Source organism: Rhyacophila brunnea, unplaced genomic scaffold (assembly GCF_057557595.1).
Source record: "Rhyacophila brunnea isolate RB1 unplaced genomic scaffold, BYU_Rbru_1.0 scaffold_3, whole genome shotgun sequence".
NCBI classification, from domain to species: domain Eukaryota; kingdom Metazoa; phylum Arthropoda; class Insecta; order Trichoptera; family Rhyacophilidae; genus Rhyacophila; species Rhyacophila brunnea.
Genome location: NW_028232965.1, coordinates 22,055,394 through 22,075,326, shown reverse-complemented (window position 1 = coordinate 22,075,326; position 19,933 = coordinate 22,055,394). Strand labels below are relative to the sequence as shown.

The 19,933-nt window shown below is 28.4% G+C and overlaps 1 protein-coding gene across 4 annotated transcripts in view; it reads right to left on the bottom strand.

The window, feature by feature from the left end:
* RapGAP1 (Rap GTPase activating protein 1) overlaps window positions 1–19,933 on the bottom strand; it is an 848,483-nt gene that overhangs the window by 403,584 nt on the left and 424,966 nt on the right. For 2 of the 4 annotated variants that reach the window (XM_085952289.1, XM_085952290.1), the window contains exon 1: window positions 10,634–11,143. The exons of the other annotated variants lie outside the window; for them this stretch is intronic. The gene's annotated coding sequence lies outside the window, so the exon portion shown is untranslated. Of the gene's footprint in view, window positions 1–10,633; window positions 11,144–19,933 lie in introns of those variants that run through there. 4 annotated transcript variants of the gene reach the window in all.

Sequence of the window (19,933 nt, the reverse complement as noted above, 5' to 3'; positions counted from 1 at the left end):
CAACAGAAACCATAAAGTCAAATTGATTAACATTAAGGGTATACAATTTTTAATTACAGTTTTGTTTTTAAGGGGGGTGGCTTAGTGAAATAGCAATGAAATGAAAAAATACAAACGCCATCATTAGCAAGCGACACGTTCGATTGCGTGAAATTATCAATTTCATACATTGTTAAAATAGAGGAAATTAAAAAAAAAATGGATAATAATGTTTATCATATAATTGAACGCTCTCCTTTCGTACAATGTATTACTCCAGATCCGGTAGTTTATCGGACAAAAGAAATGTAAGCTTTGAAGATGTATGTGCTTTTAATGTAGCTTTTCTATAATATAAAAGATAATAGACAATAGGTTTAAACATCATTAGTCAAAAAAATAATATATTTCAACACATATAAATAGAAGCAACATTCCAATGTAGTAATTGATGTAAAAAAATCCGATATATATTACTTAAATAATGTATATATTACTTAAGTATGGTCCATTACTAAATTATTGTATTGTGCTGTTATTATATAAACCAAAATCTTTTTACGTTTATATCATGCTGTACAATCTAGTATTTTACAAGTCGATGGAGAATTTATTAGTAATCAAAGGATTAATTCTAAAAAAACTGTATATTAATTTTTCAAGACGAATGAAATATTTTTACTGCAAAATACATCGTTCAAAACTACGTTCAAACTACTAATTCAAAGTTCCAGGTATAATACGTAATACCATTGCGATTAATATAAATACAAAAGATTTTCGCATATATATTTTTACGATGACAATGTATTTATAAAAACAGGTAGCCATTTTAATCTTCACTTTCCATTATCGTTAAATGTGAAATATGCGGTGTTGCGATTAATAGAATTTTGGCGATGTTTCTTATCAATGTATAGTTTTCTTGTCAATCAATTAAGCATTAAAATACCAGTCAACAGGTTCTTGAAGATGTCTTGCGAAATATCAAATCAACCATCCCAATATCCACTACTTATCTTAACTACCATACAACGCGTCATTAAAAAGACTTTTCATAATATATATTTTATATTATAATAACCAAGCTTTGAATACTTAGATTACCATATTTTCCCCGGACGTTTATTATTATTATTATATTCGACTTTAATATTTTAGACACATTGTATTTTTTTTGTTTTTTTAATACTTGGTCGATTCTTAAAAGAAATTACCATTAATGCTCGAAAATCATGTGTTTTAATATTATCGATTACTGGTGAAGGGCATATGTTTAAAAACCACGTTTTAGTAATAATTATTATTGCTGGGAGATTCGTTACATAAATTTGCATAATTAATAAAAAATAATTACGCACCTTTGCGTGAATCCAATCAGTGGATTAATTAAGGTGATAAAACTGAGAAGTCAAAATATTTTTAATCTTTGAAGTAGGCATATTTCATAAGCCTTATAAATATGTGAAGTTCAGTTATTTAATATCAACTTCAATAAACAATGTAGAATAATTTTAATATGTGAGTGCTGTGTTAAAGTATTTGATTAAAACATGTCATTTTAACAGAATTTTATATAATAGATTTTATTATTTTTCTTTTCAGCGAATAATTCACAAGATTTGATATATATATCTAAGACCTACTATAATCATAGTCAGGCCGTGACACGGACATGTAAACTCCGATCGCAGTTCTAGATATTGCAATACTTCAAATGCAATAGATATGGTAAACCATGTAACTCAGAAATAATGGGAACTGAAATACCTAACGGGTGTGGAGAAGCAGGTAACCGATCTCGAGTGTGGAATAATACGGGACAAACTTAAGCACGTGTTAAGAATACGTCATACGTCGAATACTGAGAAATGCTCTAGGTTAATACAATGACGCTCATTGAATATTGGTGAATTGGGAATAAGGACACTAACACATACAAAACCCTCCAAATTTACTGTATTGGGATATAGCCTATTGGAATTCTATTTATTAATCTGTTTTGTGTGATAAACTATATGTCGAAAATGATGATTGTTGCATATTGAAATAAATAGTTATATTTGATGGAAATACTTATGCAACAAGTTATCGCATTCTATTTGAAGATAATAGATAACTACCACTAGGTACCATCGTAATTCGTAATTTATTGTCATGGCCAACATATAATCGGTCTCGATATATATTTATTATATCTCTGAGGAGTTTTCAAATTATGTTTGAATTTTATGTTTTTTTTTAAGTTTACAAATTGAAAAAAACGGTGGTAAACTATTTTGAAACCATGAAAATTTCAACGGGGAATTTAGACAATCACAATATTTAGATTTTTTAAATATCAAGAACATTTTACATCGGCGATTTTATTTGAGGCAATCGACTCGTCTGATGATTTAAAATGGAGCCGCAAAACAGTTCAAATCAGTCATTCAATTATTAAATTATACCAACATATCCAATGTTATTTTAATGTGATCAGTAACTGCGTTGACCCTTTACGTCATCTAACGCGCCACTGCTATTTTAGAGTCACATGATAATAAATTAAAAATTTTAACTTACTACCAAGAAAGTTTATTTTAGTTTCAGAAAATCTATATATCCGATAATATTATATAAGAATTGATTTTAAATATTGTATTCGATTATTAGTTGCCATCCGGGTAGCCCAAACGCCCTAATCCATATACAATTATGTAGGTTCCTACTCACATATTATTATGAGTGTGTTTCACATATAAAATAACATTATCAATTATGTACCTACACTTAATGTATCTTCACAATTCGATATATAAATCACCATTCGTGAATTGATAATACAGTGAGTTACGCGACCTGTTCAAGTAGATATTTTTTTTTTCAAAAATAATCTCTAGTTAAAGGTAAATTGAAGATAAAATCAAACGGTAAATTGTGCAATGCGGCATGATATTATTAATAAATATTTCCTATATCATCGTATGTTTAGTAATATTGGTATCTACCTAAATTAAAACCAGTTAGTTAGTTTTAGTATCAATAATTTACGTGTTATCATACAAAAATAATCACCTAGGTATATAAAAATAAATAACAATCACGTCTTAGTAATATTTACACATTTTTTTATATTATGTACATACAATCCAATAATTAAAATTTTGAAAATTGTCCTAAAATAAAATAACTAACCAAATCAAGTGTTCATTATTTATTTAAGTACTTATTACAACTATTACGTACTATTAAAATGATTTACTCATCGAAGGTGTTTTCATGTAGGTACAGCCAATATCCATAAGTGGTCTTATGTAAAAAAAATAACATTTTCGGGAAAACGCAATTCAAGATTTTTAGTCACTAGATGTCAATGTACTTTCGGATTTTTGGTTTTAGGGATTTCATTTTTCTAATATGAATAGACTCAAAAAGTAAATAGGCCCTGAAACATTTGTGGGTATATTTTAAAACACAAGGCCCCTATCGACGGTGATTTATCATATTTATATATTGAGGTATTATAAATGTTACAATAAGTTAGCCGTCTAAGCTGTCAAAACTGTATGTCTCGCTCTAAAAGTTAATACATTCAAGAGGGGAACTTTACTGTTAAAGCATAGCACTTTTTAACAGTTTATACGGTTTAACTTATTGTTACAATTAACCGCCTCAATACATACATATGATAAACTACCGTCGATAGCCGCTTTCTGTATAAAATAAACCCACTGATACTTTAGTTACAAAATCCGTACCAATTTAACTAATATTTTTCTCCAAAAACATATATATGACACACTGACACTGAAGTACACATTGTATAGGTATATTTTAGTGAGAGTTAAAATGCCAAAAAATCTTTACATTTTGGAAAATATGCATATTTTCTTTACAGTATTATAATTAGTAAACAAAAACTGGCGGAATATAAAATGTTACCTATGGTTTCAACTTAAAAATCGGCATAAATCTGCGTGAGAATATTTTTTTTTGTTTATATTTCAGATCGCGATTATCGTACAGGAGTGTATTATAATAATATATAATGGATGAGTTGAAAAATAATTGCTTGCGATGTCTGGAGGCAGCAAACTGTATATGAGCTCGTTATTAATCGTACCTTACAATGTATGAACTCTGATACATATAAGAGTATAATACGAGCATCAATGAACATATATTCGATAAATATGAAAACTATGAGAATATATGGTTATATTTCCTTAGACAAGCTGACTACATGTGTAGTATTGACGAAATTTATTTATTTAAATGCAATTTTATTAGCGATATCGCTCATATTATTTGAATCGATCTTTAAATGTGTAAAACAAACCTGTTGACGTTACGGAAGCGAAAACATTATCAAACGACGATTATTTGATAAGAAAATTCATGAAAAGAGAGCACTGTATTCAATAATAATTATTATTCATTACATATTATTGCTACATAAATGCTTCAAAATTCCATACAAAGTAATACACCGTCATCGAGTAGTAATAATTATTCGTATAGATCAGTTTTCGTAAACTGTGAATAAATATATCACAACTTGGCCAACTATGAAAATGTATGCATTGAACTTGGACCTGACACGGAGCACTATCATAAAATTTATAAATCGTGGAAAATGTTTTTTTTTAGTAATGTTATGTTGTTTTAATGTATACCTCGAGCACGTTTCATTAGATAATTCATACTAATAATTGCTTCATAAAAATAAAATAGAAATCGTCTTTAAATAATTAATAATTATGAAATTATTAATAAAATATCATCTTAAAATATTTAATAAACTTTAATGTGCAGGTGAATTGAAATAAATATAAGTATTATCTCATATAGATAGGAATGAACATTATTTTATTTAATTTTTATATTATCGTAACTATACAAAAAAATATATTAATTTATAAGTACTGAGTAGGTAGAATAAAATTAATTAGGTACCTAGTTAACTAACTATAAGCATATTATTATGAAATCGTATGATAGTAGGTATATATAATTTTACTATTAACCACCTCTATATTTATCTAAACACGATTTTAATAAAACACAGTTATTATTTAAAATATGTAATTTTCGGATTTTAATATTTAACTAAATTAATAAAGACCGGATTCTTAGACATTTTAAATCTCAATAATTATTGCATCGTTATTTATTTACAGACTATGTAATATGTATGGCCTGCTATCAAGTAAATCGTATTAACAGTAAAGAAAATTAATGACAACCACCTCTGTATATTACCTACATGCTCATAAGATATGAACGAGTAACATAAATTCATACTTTCATATCTACTACTACTTGAACCATGTTCGACCCTAAGAGGATAATATGGGTCTCCACGAGTGGAGGTTGTATTAACAGATTTTGTCTTTACGAGAAATGGATGTTAGCCACTTGCTCAACCTATTAGGTCCATACTATGACTCAAACACAAATTGAAAAACAATATGTGAACTTGTCAGACCCAGGATTCGAGCCTGGGACCAATGACATAATATGCCGACGCTTTTATATTATCTATGTGTATATTAATATCTCCACAAAATGTGGAAAACCGATTAATCGGACATGAAATATTTTTTCATATCATTAGTAAAAACTATAAAAAACTTGAGGTTTCTTATGATTAGTTCATTATCTGTATTATTATATAAATATAATTTAAAAAGTTGTTTTAGTATGTAATCATAATATAAACGAGTAATAAGTATACCGTTTGCCTGCATTAAAAATGTATAAAATTCGATAGAATTTTATATTTATAGACATTGATAGAAATCAAATTGATGATTAAATCGACGATGACACCAATATTGTTTTACCTTCATTAAAATCAATAGTATTTTGTATAAACGATAAAAAAATGTTTAAATAAACCACCAATAAGTTTTTTCTGTCAATCTTTACAGAAAATAAATTATAAATATATCAAAAATTTTCTTGTAGACTATAAATAATCCAGCAGCGAACTCGTTCAGAGTTTTTTTTTTACTTAACAAATCAAATAAATTGATAGAGTGAAATTAAAATAATGACAAGTATGAAAGTTTATATAATTCACTTCTTTTAATAATGATACGTATTTGAATCATTAACCACAGAGAATGAATCAAATTGGCCATCAATAATACCAACGAGATAAAAAAAAATCGGTAGTGGCTAACGGTTCTATGAAGTGGAACGGTTTAGTTCATAATAAAATTATATGATATTCTGTATCAATTACTGCGGAAAAAAATAATATATAAGAATATATTATGAGGTATATTCGTTTCATTATGTACTTATTTTGATCACCTCTAATCAGTAGTTTTATACAAATCTAATCAGTTGCAACACGGCGTATGAATGGTTTATTAATTCTGATTATTTTTTTTTAAATATTTTAATGCAAACCATAATATTATTCGTAGTAGGTGACTGATATAGTAATTGGCCATGTTATAGTAATTGGCCATTTCAACTTCTAGTTGATAAAATAAGGTGTTAGCCATCCTTTTCTCACATTTGTCGCCATGTATAGCTCCCCCCTCCTCTTCTTAGTATGCCATATTTCGGAAGTTACCACCAAAAGGTGCTAGTGTCTTCTTGGCTGTCAAACCTGAAAGTCTGTGAATTTGTGTGTCATTTCTTAAGAAATCCTTAAGGTAAGCTGCTTTTGAAATACTTAAAAAAAACTCTATATCCCAGCATATATGTGTGTTTTTTACAAGATATTCTATTGACCTGCATTACATGGAAACCATGGATCTAATTGTTTTTCACATTTGCAGCAATTAACGTCACTTTTCAAGGGTGGCTAATAACTGTATCTGAAAAAGCGTGTTTTACAGTAGTTGGCCAATTATGCCCATAACTGTGTTTTAGAAAAATAAAAATATATACGATTTTTTTACATATTCTGATAGAGCTATGAAAATTAGCTGGTACATATTTTTTTCGTGTAATTGTGACACCAATGAACAGTTATTAGCCGGGTGGCCAATTACTATGTTCGTCATATGCCAACTACTGTATTTTTTTTTGCAGATTGTACATGATGTCAAAAAAACCCTATATAGCAGCCAGCAGTTAGATAAAGCTCATGAAGAAATTAAAGATAATATATCTGTGAGCTACAGCGAAAAAATATTGCATTCCTCGAGCTACTTTGTGATTCAAAATGAAAATTTCTACAATTCGAGCTGAATATGGACCCCATCTATACTTAACCAAAGAAGAAGAAGAATGTGATCTTGTAGAAAGGATTTTAATATATTCGACCTGGAAAACAAAGGATTTCCCAGAAAAAAGACGATATTGTGAATAGCGTGCAACTTTTTAAATGAAAAATCCACGACCGAACCCTTTTTACTATAATTAGCCAGGGATATATATGTTGGTTGTAATCTTGTTTTAAAATGTCATCCAAATAGTCGAAAGAACGAATGAAGCAAGTTCACATGTATGCAATTGGTAAAGGAAAGACAAAAGAACGCATTTTTGTATTATTTACATTATCAGCAAAATATGACGACACTCGATTGCCAGTTCCAGATTCCAGTCATTTTATTCGTCGATGTACACAAAACGCAAATGTCGTACGAATTAAGTGTAATATTATGTAACACATTGCAAATCGACGTAATTGCATTATATCGTAATGCAACGAGAATACTTCAACTAGCAGATGTGTCAGTTTTTGGACCGGTGAAAAATGTGGAAGAAGGCTGTCCATGAGTGGTCTCCAAAAACAATTTTTTTTCAAACAATTTGTTGATAAAATTAAGCCGGAAAATCTAATTAATGGTTTCAGGGCATGTGGTCTCTTTCCTTTCAATGCAAACGCTGTTGATTATACAAAATGATTAGCAAAACGAATTTTAACTAACCAAAATTCTAACATTGATATATAAATAAAGTCAAAACTATACCCTTTGATTTTTTCAAAGAGGTTGCTGGTGAAGAGAGAATACAACAATTTGAGAATGATACACATCAGATAGGCGGTGAAAAAAGCTCCAAAATTTCAAACGTTTTCTATCAATTGTGGCAATATTTTATTACGTCACAAAGAACATGCCCCAAAATTAGACACTTGTGTTATGTGGTACCAAGTGATGTATCTGCCATGATTTGGACATATCGACCAGAGAGAATCTATCGGAAGATTCTGACTTGATGGATACAGAAGAGATGCTTAACTTGTTTCGTAATAAAGATTACTAAAAACTAGATTTTTTTATTAATTACTGACCATATAATTTTTTTGTCTTTTTTCATATTTCATCCGTGTTTTTTTTCAATTTAATATATTTTTTCTATAAAATTGTCATGGTTTTCTTTATTTACTCTGAATTGTTAATAATCAAAGGTTGTGTTAGCACTTTTAAACACACATTTTGATCAGATTTGAAGTGGCCAATTACTATAAAAAGGGGGGGCCAATAGCTATAAAAAAGTGGCCAATTACTGTATTTTTGCTCTCCATCTAGATAAACCGTAATAATCAAGAAATGGGCAAAGTAATGAAGTATGTGTTAAATAAAATGAAAACGCAAAGCATTTATCAGTACAATTCCATTCTGAAATTTCAAAAATGTTAAATATCAAGAAAGTTATAACCAGCCAAAGTAAAAAAAATCCTCAACCGGCCAATAGCTATGTGATTCACCCTATATTTTAAAACATATGGCTGTTCTCAGTGCAGCATTATTATTACTATTATTATTATTATTTTTACCATTATTATACTTGTCCTTTCTAAACCACAAACATTAAAAAATATTTATTTAGTAATCTTTGACTTGAAAGTGATGACAAAATTTAAAATAAATAAGTTTTCAAAAAATGTCTAACCTAAAATAAACCTTAGCTCAATGAAAAGGCATGATCGGTAACGATCTCAGACTGAGTAGAATCAAGATTTTAATAATGATGCATTTTAAATATAAAACAATCATAAACATATCGTAAATGCATCGTCATAAACAAGGGCTTTCTTTGATCATTGCATAAATGTTGGTTAAGCAAAAGATAGTCGCTTTTACATTAAATTCTGAATTATAGTATTGTGTACACGGAGCAGGTGAAAAACTCATCGGTTTCATCGGCATCATGCCATAGGGTTAGGTTAAATATATTTTTTATAAAAATGCAATTGAAAATACTCAGACACATACGTATTAGATTAAAATCATAGAAAAAAATGTTGGGAAAAAGAAGTGGGATTCAAATTTGAGGTATCGATCTGCTTTTGACACACTACCGGAGTTTTTCAAATTCAGACGTGGAAAGGCAAACCGGCTCCGTCATTAATGTAATATAAATTAATGTAATGTAAAGTAATGTAATATAACATTATTAATATTTGTGTATGTACTTGTAATCAGTATTAAATAAGAAGTACATTCAAAATACAATCATTATAATAACGTGATATACGTGACAAATAATATTGTAATGTTAAATCAATAAACTTTTTGAATAATAAATTATATCCAAGCGTTTGCTTTCAGCTTCCGATTATTTTTTGATTATCTCTTTGGAATGGCTAGGCACATTATTTATAATAATATGTAGAAGGTTTCTGTGAGAAAATTGAAAATGGCGAGCAACTTTGAAGATATTCAAGCGGACAGCCCACAACAAAATTCATTTCGATTTCAATTATTTTGCAAATCAGTTTTGTACTACACACATTAGTCAAACAGCGCGGCACCCACGCTGGAAAAATATGTGAGCCACAGACAATTCGTCTCCAGGTAATTATCAAAGTTTTTTTTTTAATTATTAAATTATACCTACTCCCTTTATGGTAACAAGGCGGAAATCAAAATGTTTCTATACCGCTTCTACCTCCGCAAAACGGTCAGTCATTCAACATAATTACAGAGAGAGGAGACAGTTTTTTATCAAACTATATCATCGCATAACTTACTTCCACTATCTTTCGCTCTCATCTAACAAATGCTTGTATTGAGATCACTTTGATTTATGTTAAGCCAATCATCATTACTCTGTAAAACTATTGATGGATCGTTAATATGGAATTTCTACCTTACGCAATATATGTATGACATACATTGTATGAAGATGTATATAATATGTTTAAAAAATAAGTACTAAGTCGTTAATGCTTATCAGTGTTATCAACTGTAGGTACCTACTATAAGTATACCTACTATAATACTATAATTTTAATTCTGCAAAAAATGTCAAATATCACCTAAGTTAGATTACTATTAATAATCGTTGAAAGATTAAAAAAGAAAAATATTCCTCTTAATATAGTTTTTTTCAGACATGCTATAGATAGATAATATTTGGAAGTTCGTACTATAATTAAACTAGAAAAATATGACAATTCTGATGCATATGTATGCCATACAATTTATTTTATTGTATCACATTGCGTTTGCTCTGCCAAAACGGCGTAAGTGACATTTATGCAAAAAATAGTTATTTATGATGTTTCATTATTTTAAATTTCAATTAATTCATTATTTTTTCAAAATGTCACTTACGTCCTTATAGCAAAGAAACCTCAGATACTATCCTAACGATACAGATACTTTCATCAGAATTTAATAAGGACTAGAAAAATCTCAACATTTTTATGTGATTTAATGATAAGTAGGTAAGTACACAATTTTATACACTATATTACCCAATTTTATTGTTATCATCAAATTATCCAATGGCAGTTATTGTTTATAAATAAACAATGTATGATTATTATTCACAAACACAAACAATATCACAGAGTACAAATGTGACAGTTTCAATTATTTTTATCAATAATTATGTCCACAATAATCTGCGTCCACGGCGCACAAATATTATTTAATAACATTATGGTATCAGAAGAAATCACTCTTCGGCGATATTAAAAACTGTCAAAAAAACTTTTTTTATCTCAGAAACGATAAACTTCTCAATCTCAATGAACGATGCACACTTTTTTATGTAGAATTCACATATTATTTAAATTTTCAATATGGAATACTTTTGAATTTCGAATAATCGTCGATTGAAAATTGCGATAAAATTCGAAACCTTTTGTTATTTTTTTTTCAAATATTATTTCGAATGCAGTTGCGCGAACGTGTAGGGGAGCTCGATAGCACGCGCATACGCAAGCGACACGACCTATCCGCGACTAAGTCGGCTACAAACTAAAAACAAGTTTACTTCCCAACTTTGTTTCGAGTTCGATTTTTGGTTCAACGCAGTGACATGCCGTGCAATAGCGATTATACAATAAATATTATTATTATATCGAACGAAAGTTCAATAAAAATGCATTGCTTTGTATCGACACCGCAAAACCGAAATAAAAATAATATTCTATCAAACAAAAATGTGATTTTGACGCGTGCTCGAAAGCAAAACAATTTATTATTCATTGCCAATATCGCTATCTTAATCAACTTACGACATATAAGGTGATTAAGATAATTACGACCGACAATGAAATAAAAATCTAAACGATAAAAAAAACATAGTAAAAATACCGAATTATTATTGAAGATACCTATCACATTATTATTATTTTATTGTGGTTCAGTTTTTGCGTAAGTTCAATTATAAATTAAAATACTTACACCCTTTTGATGTCAGTTGCAGGAATTATGTTATGCTTGGGGTAATATTTCATACTCAGTTTGTGAGATAGGTTTTTGGTATAATTTAATGATAGTATGTCTACTTTTTGAACTGCTTCGAGGCCCCATTTTAAATAATCTGACGAATCGATTGATCGTCAAAGAAAATAGCCACATTAGGTAGGCTGTTATGTTGTAAACATAAAAATTCTCAAAATACTTCCTGACGAAAGTTATATAATAAAATGTTATTAAACATTGTATTAATTGAAAAAAAAACGTAATAACATAATATAGAAGGAACTTAATTTACTAGTGACCAGGACAAATTTCATCATCGGAGAAGGCCATTACGGACAACTATTTATATAAATAAGTTTATTTAAAAATCGTGAGAAAGTAACTTAAGGTGTTTTAGTTTAGATAATATACTTGTAATGTAATGATGATAATTATTGATAAATTGATAATAGATTATTTCACTTTTTCCGTTTAAAAAAAAAATCGGTTAGGTACATGTTCAAACACGCGCGTTAACATCATTTTACTCCCTCCTTCAATTATAGTTTGTCAATTTATGGCTACGGCCGTATGTTGTAGCTTAACCACTGGGGAATTCCAAAAGAAATGGCGTATTTCAAAAAAACACTACCTTATTCTTAGGTCAATAATTATTATAAAGCAATCATTATTCGTAGGGTGTTTATCACACTTGAATGGTCAAAAACATAACATAATGAGTATCTTTAGAATTATCTTCAAATGTGTTAATCTTGCCCATTGTTTGAATAATAAAATGCCTAATTCTCGTCAAATTTGGGATCACAGAGATTATCAATATAATTTTTTATCGTAAATATTTCACTATAATAATGTCGATATAAATTATACTGATGGTTTTATAAATGCGTTTAAAAATTAATAAACGTAAAAATTTTAACACCACTGCACATTTATATACTGAAATATGACTATATTCTAAAACATTAGAGCGAGAGGTTTAAAAGAATACTATTTTATGTAATAAAAATACTTCATGCAGTCATCAAATGTTTAAAATAAATATAAAGGATAATAAGGCTTCAAAATTATATAAATAGATTATCTACAACGTTTAAGGTATGTCCAGAATCATGCTTTGAAAATAGAACAAAAGCTCAATTTTGACCTACGCTGAGCATGTCCCCCCTAATTGAAAAGGGATTGATCCTCATTTAAATTTTGATTAAGTAAGCACGTACAGGTATTCATTATAATACACAAATAATTTATGAGGTTACAAAAATAATCAATGGAAAATAACCTATATTATGGTAATTTTGAATAAATCATATTATGGAGTATTTTGACTACAAACAAATTATTCTTGAAATGCTAGAAATAATTATAACATCTTCATCTATTGCTTGTACCTATAAGATAAATATTATGCTTTAGTCAGTAGTATTTATTTTAAGCTTGATGAAAGATTAAGTACTGGAAAACATAAAAAACAGGTGGCTGGATGGCTTGGAAAATGATGTTGTTCTTGATAGTAGAATTTTGAATGAAGAAATTGAATGGCCACTTGAAATACATTCCTTATGGTAGCATAAAATTGTTATAAAATATCTGTGAAAGCAATATGAATGATTTTTATCACTACTATCTGGAACAACTACTGTTTCAACCAAAACACCCTGCAAACCATAATAATTGTAGAGTACACAATTGATGTATTTTATGTATCTATTCAATTTCTTCATTATATAAGTATTGTTTTAAATACATATTATGAGCCAGGGGGCAGTAAAATAACGACACTAATTGATTGAGGAGACAAACGTGATAAGTTTGCTCCTGGAAACCATAGCCCACTCTAGGCTGTAGTTCTATGACAAATACGTTCTTCTAAATGACAGATGTATATTATATTATTCACTAACCATATTGTGGCAAGAAATAATGAGTAACACGATTAAAAAAACTTCCCAATGGTAATAAGGTACGTACTCATTTTTTATGGCATATTTTTGCACGTGTAATAAAGCATACTCTATTTCATAATTCTAAAAATAATATAAGCCGAGAGTTTCGCTCCCGCTGTGTACTACAGATGGTATACGCAAGAAGAAAAAAAAGTAAAGAAAATAAGATAATAGACGCTGCAAATATAACATCCACAAGATAACAAAAAATATAATCAGCATTCGTTTTGGTTTTAAAAAAAATGGTTTCATCCCATTACTAATTGAGAATATTAATTTTATACGTGATCTATAAAATTAAACAAAAAATACTTTCTGCGATGTTAATAATACTTTCTCGTAACTATTTATAATGAAAATTAGAAACATCATGTTTTCCATATTAAACGAGATTCTAACCCGTGACCGATCGATTGGAAGCACAGTACCTACATATACATTTGCTCCACGGTGGGCGTACTTAATATGGAAAATAGTAAAATTATAATAATTCTATACTTCAGAGCCAGACTGTCTTAAAACATATTTTGCCGAAATATAGTCAGATAAGTACAGATTTTTTAAACCTAAATTATCATATATTATGTCAGGCCAAAATCACAGTTTGAGTCTATTCATAAGACACATGAAATTCTTAAAATAATAAAGTCGTAAATACATTATAATTAAGGACATGGAATACTCGTACATTTAATTGCATTTTCCTGAGATTGTTCTTTTTTCATTCTAGCAATAATTGTATTTTTTTTAAATACGAGTACATTGCGTACGTACTCCAAGATTGTAATTAAACACATTTTTTATAATCAAGTCAATTTTTAAGCTATGAATAGGTACACAGTCTGTATATTTTAAACATAATATTTGAGACTATTGGAAGCAAAGGCCACGTGACTTTATTGTCTATGCTTCTTATAGCTAAATTTATCAAATAATTGAAGAAAGAATAAATATCGTATAGTTTGCTAATGTCATAAACATACATTTTTGAAAGAAAAAATTTCCGCCATATTTATGGGATAAATAATCATCGGCGAAAGCAATTTAAGGAGAATAATATAGAATATAGCTTTGTGGTCTATAAACAGAGATTGTAGAGCAGGTCGAACAATTTAGATTGGGAGACTGTGTTGGCTAGGCCATTTGCACCGAAACATCAAAATGAACCGGCAAAGAGAATAATATCGTGTAAAACTGTAAAAAAAAAACCTATGGGTAGTGATCAATGACTACCGTGCCTATACATAGTGTATGAAAATGGAAAGTGACATCTATGGATATGCATAAACAGAGAGAGTTGTTGGAAGAAACCAGGATCCACCCCAGGTTGTAGCGTTTCGATAAAGTATGAGTTAAAATAACAATATTAGCAGAAAATATTTAAATAGTTTTATATAAAATGTGTAACATGCATCTCGATAAATACGTACGTCATCATAAGTGTCTACTGATATAAATTATATCCGATAAATTGTACGTAAACAGTTGTACATACACATTATGGCGTGAACATTTATTAAAATAACAGATTGCAAAATGGCATTGAGACCGGATGCTATTCATTGTTTATAATTTTATATTACTTGTAATATTGTTAATATTGAAACTATATAAATGTATACGATATTATTATGGTTCTTACAGATATAGATTTTTTTAAATTGCTGATTGGTAAAATGCTTGACGAATAATCTGGTCTGGTCTATTTGACCAAATGTTGACGGTCATAATGTATACGTACGTTTATATACAATTTACAAATAACACAAGAGATACAAAATTATCAAAAAAGTTTGGGAAATAAGATAAATAATTTCTAACGAAGAGGGTTAGTGAAGTATTTTTGTAATATGAATAGCATAATATCGTTGTTGATCTCCGATGTCAGCAAATTGAAATTTTAAAACTTTTTTTAGTCTATGGGTCGTCAGTAGGTACTACGTTAATTGGCGGTATTATGGACTTATTAAAATGACACTTACCAAATCGGGGGATTTTTATAATTAATTGTAATAAAACAATAATATATATTATCACAAATACAAAACATAAAGAAAATACATGTTAATAAAATTGTCGTTTCGGAGGTTTTCACCTTTAACATCATGATGACGATATGCAAGCTAATAGGTCGATGGATTAAGAATATTTTAAGATTATTTTCCAAATGCAGTTTGTGATTTTGTACACGTTAATAATATGATAAAGTGATGTTCGTGGGTGGTATAGTAAATCTGTAATTTATGTCTAATAAGTATTATAATATTTTTATTCAATTTATTAACAGAGATTTATTGATCGTACAGCAAACGCAGCAGGTATCACTTTCGGGGAGCAAAGTTTCATACTAAAAATAATCATCATTAAATTATACACTTCTATTCAGGTAGATAACCAATATTATTAACTAATGATGTTGGTTTATTAACTAGGCAATACAATATAAAAAAAATATTAAGTTAAATATATTTTATACAAATATATTGCGAGAAAAACAGGTTCAACTCCAGCGAAAATTATATGTTTCATCCAAGTATTGAAGTTATTATAAAATGTCACAGAAATATTATAATTATTATTCAATTTACTACTTGAATAAATCTAGATTAATGGTATCTTCAAAACTAATACGTAGAATTTTAATTAAGTAATATTCTTCAGAAGCTACCCTATATTACCAAATATATAACATAACTATTAACATAATCTCTATTGATTCTTTATATGTTTAGGATTTATGAATCTAAATATATGATAATATTTCCTATGAATTAGTTATTAATATATGTTAGTATTATAAATAGTTTTAAAAAAAAGTTTTTGTTAATTCTACAAGATTTGAGATACATTGACAATTAATTGTCTCTTGCAATCTTCAATTATGTTCAATAAACTACTCAGAAAATGTGTCTGATGTGATTACAATTTATGTATGGTCAATGAAGAATGTTAATTCTTAAACTATGTGAATTATTTGTTGAATATAAAGTACTTTATTAAGTTATTAGTAAGTGCAAGTACCTATCTTAAACTAAAATTTGAAGACATCCTGACGTCGGTAAGGAATCAAGGTCGGATAATTATTAATATCTTCATTGAAATCACAAACGGCGGTAGCCAATATTAAATAAATTTGAAAAGTGTTTCAGTTGAATGACTATTCATTTTATAGTAATACGGTGGGGGATTAAATGGCTAAATTGATAAAATACATTTGAATATTAATACTTTCGATCGAAGGTACTTGATGGAATTTGAATTTAAATACATTTGAATCCGATAAATGTAGTTTCGAGTCCTGTCCAGCAGCATGATGTATTCAAATAGGTATGTTTTCGAGGTATTCTCAAAGTATATGTATATATTCTATTGATTGTCTATATTATATAAAACACTAATTGGGTATTTTCTTAGATATGAGTCTTTAATAACTACATTGTTATACTTATATTATTATTCTATGTTTTTATTAATCAGAATAATGTATGAATGGTAAAGAATTCCTTCCAACCGATTGGTTAAAAATAGATTTTTTTTTAGTTCTTGGAAAAGGTAGAGTGCCACCGAAAAAAATCGTTGAAATGTCACTCGTGGATATCGGGGTACCCTATGCGCATCACTGTGTAACGTAACTGTATCTAAAACTACTTATTTACATTCTGAATACAAAAATCAAATGCACCCACAGTGATTAAGCGTGAAAGAATTATTATTCTAAAATATATTTATACTTTTTGGAATGAAATAAATTTCGGAGATCGAACAAAGGAGAATGAATAATAAATTATTTTCTAAAATTTATACCTGCAGAGATGTTGAATTAATTGGCAATGGGTTGCCTTCTGATAGAGGGATAATGTTATTCAAAAGTCATTCATTAGGAATCAACCTTCAAGACAAAAGTAATGTGAAGCTTTTTGACACTATTAAAATACTTCTCAAGAAATTTACCAAATTCATAAAAAAAGCTTTGTCATACCTACTTCTATGTTACACCGAACCATTATATGATTTTAATTATAAACAATTAAATAAATTTTATACATGAGTCTAAAAATTAATATACCAATACACAATAAAACAAAACTCGACTTTAGACATTATTGTATTACTTTTGTTAAGGCACTTTACTAAAATGATTTATTATTTTATTGAATACAATGATTGACAGTTAAGTAATTTTGTGATAAAAAAAAATACGAAATTGATAAAAAACGTGTTTATATTGGTACAACTAATTTTTATAATATTAAAATTGAAAACTAGGAAGTGTGCGAGACATTGTTTTGTATTCATGTATGATAATTTTTAATCTGTTCTAAATATTAAGTATTCATTTTAATTGATTTACCATTTGATTAATGACAATCAATCAATTATGTGTATTAATTCAATGAAAGTAGTCGGAAACCTACCGAAAATATTCTAATGCTATTTATTTCGTGAGCCTGAAAAAATGTAGGTTTTTATTTGAAAAGTATCACTTATTATTATTCGTAGGAAAACACTGAGTAGATGCATATTATTGTTTTTAATAGTCCACAGTAAATAAAATATCTTATTAGCGAATATTAATACTAGAATTAATAAAACATCTCTGATTATTAAAACTACAACATTTTATTAAATTAAATTTCAATAACAGTAACGTTTGCAAAAATTCTTTTATTTGAATATAGAATTCTTATTATCAGTAATTTAATCATAAAATGTGATTGTTCATTGACTCGAATAAAAACATTAACGGCCCACGTGCGCCGCGTAGGTCAAAATGGAGCTTTTATAGTATTTTCAGAGCATGATCATGGACATTTCTTAAACGTTGTAGATAATCTATTTATATAAATTTGAAGCCGTATTATCCTTTATATTTTTTTTTTAACATTTGATGACTGCATAAAGTATTTTTATTACATAAAATATTATTTTTTTAAACCTCTCGATCTAATGTTTTAGAATATAGTCATATTTCAGTACATCCATGTGCAGTGGTGTTAAGATTTTTTAGGTTTATTAATTTTTAAACGCATTTACAAAACCATTAGTAAAATTAATGTTAACATTATACAGTGAAATATTTACGATAAAAATTTATATATTATAATCTCTATGATCCCAAATTTGACAAGCGTTTTATTATTCAAAAAATGGGCACGATTAACACATTTTTGAAGATAATTCTATAGATACTGATTATAAGCTATGTCTTTGACCATTCAAATGTGATAAACATCCTACGAATAATGATTGTTGTATAATAATTATCGACCTAAGAAGAAGGTAGAATTTTTTTGAAATACGTCAATTCTATTGGCATTTCCCAGTGGTTAAGCTATAACATACGGCCGTAGCCATAAATTGACAAACGATATATGAAGTAGGGAGTAAGATCATGTTAACGCGCGTGTTTGAACATGTACCGATCCGTAAAAAATCGTTTTTTTCGGTAAAGGATAAAGTACAAAGGTTTTTCTCTTAAGTAAAAAACAAATGCTATTAAAATCTGCAATTTATAAGGAATATATAATATGTATGTCACAGGTATGTAGATGATTTTTAATTATATAAAAGTAGTACGTCAAAAACCTAGAAAAAATTAATAAACTGATACATTTACGACATTCACAAACTTTACAACGGAAAAAATACTAATTAAATATTATAAAATTTATATTTAGGTACCTACTACGTTGTTGTCATTTGTAAATAATAATAGAAAATAAGAATATGCAAATAATTGTATTCAATAGTTATTGCCACTAAGAAAATTGCGTTCTTTTGTAACCACATTACCTAAAAAAACCAAGTCCACCATTGCAGTAAAATTTAAGCATACGAATTGCAAATTAAAACGAGATTCAAAATAATTTAAATATCTCAAAATCTGTGGGAAAAAAATAAGCTTATTTTGTATTTAGAAATGCCGAAAATCAAACAGGTTAGATAATGCAGCGAGAAGGGAACAAAAGGTTCGATGCGAATGCAAGCCGAATAAGTTACAACAGGTCGATAAAATTTGCATCGAGCGACTGGCTGGTGCAGCACGCAGCGTGCAAGACATTGCATAGGTACTTACTGCATGACAATGATTATCTACCGATGCAGTTTATAGCGCATCCGAGCCAGCAGGTTTATCTCTTGCAATTTTCAAAATGATTTGATCGAAAGTGAAAACCGAAGTATGCAATTATTGCGTATTAGAAAGCAAAGTTGATCATCGTATCGGATTTTCTTTAGACATATTAGAACGGTATTATTATTACATTCATATTTTAGTAGTGGTATTAAAAAAACTGTACCAAACAGTTCATCTCATTGTTTGTTATAAAAAATAGTATTTAAAATGAAAAATATTGTTCATTTGATTTAATTGATGTTTTTGTTACAGAAAGATAA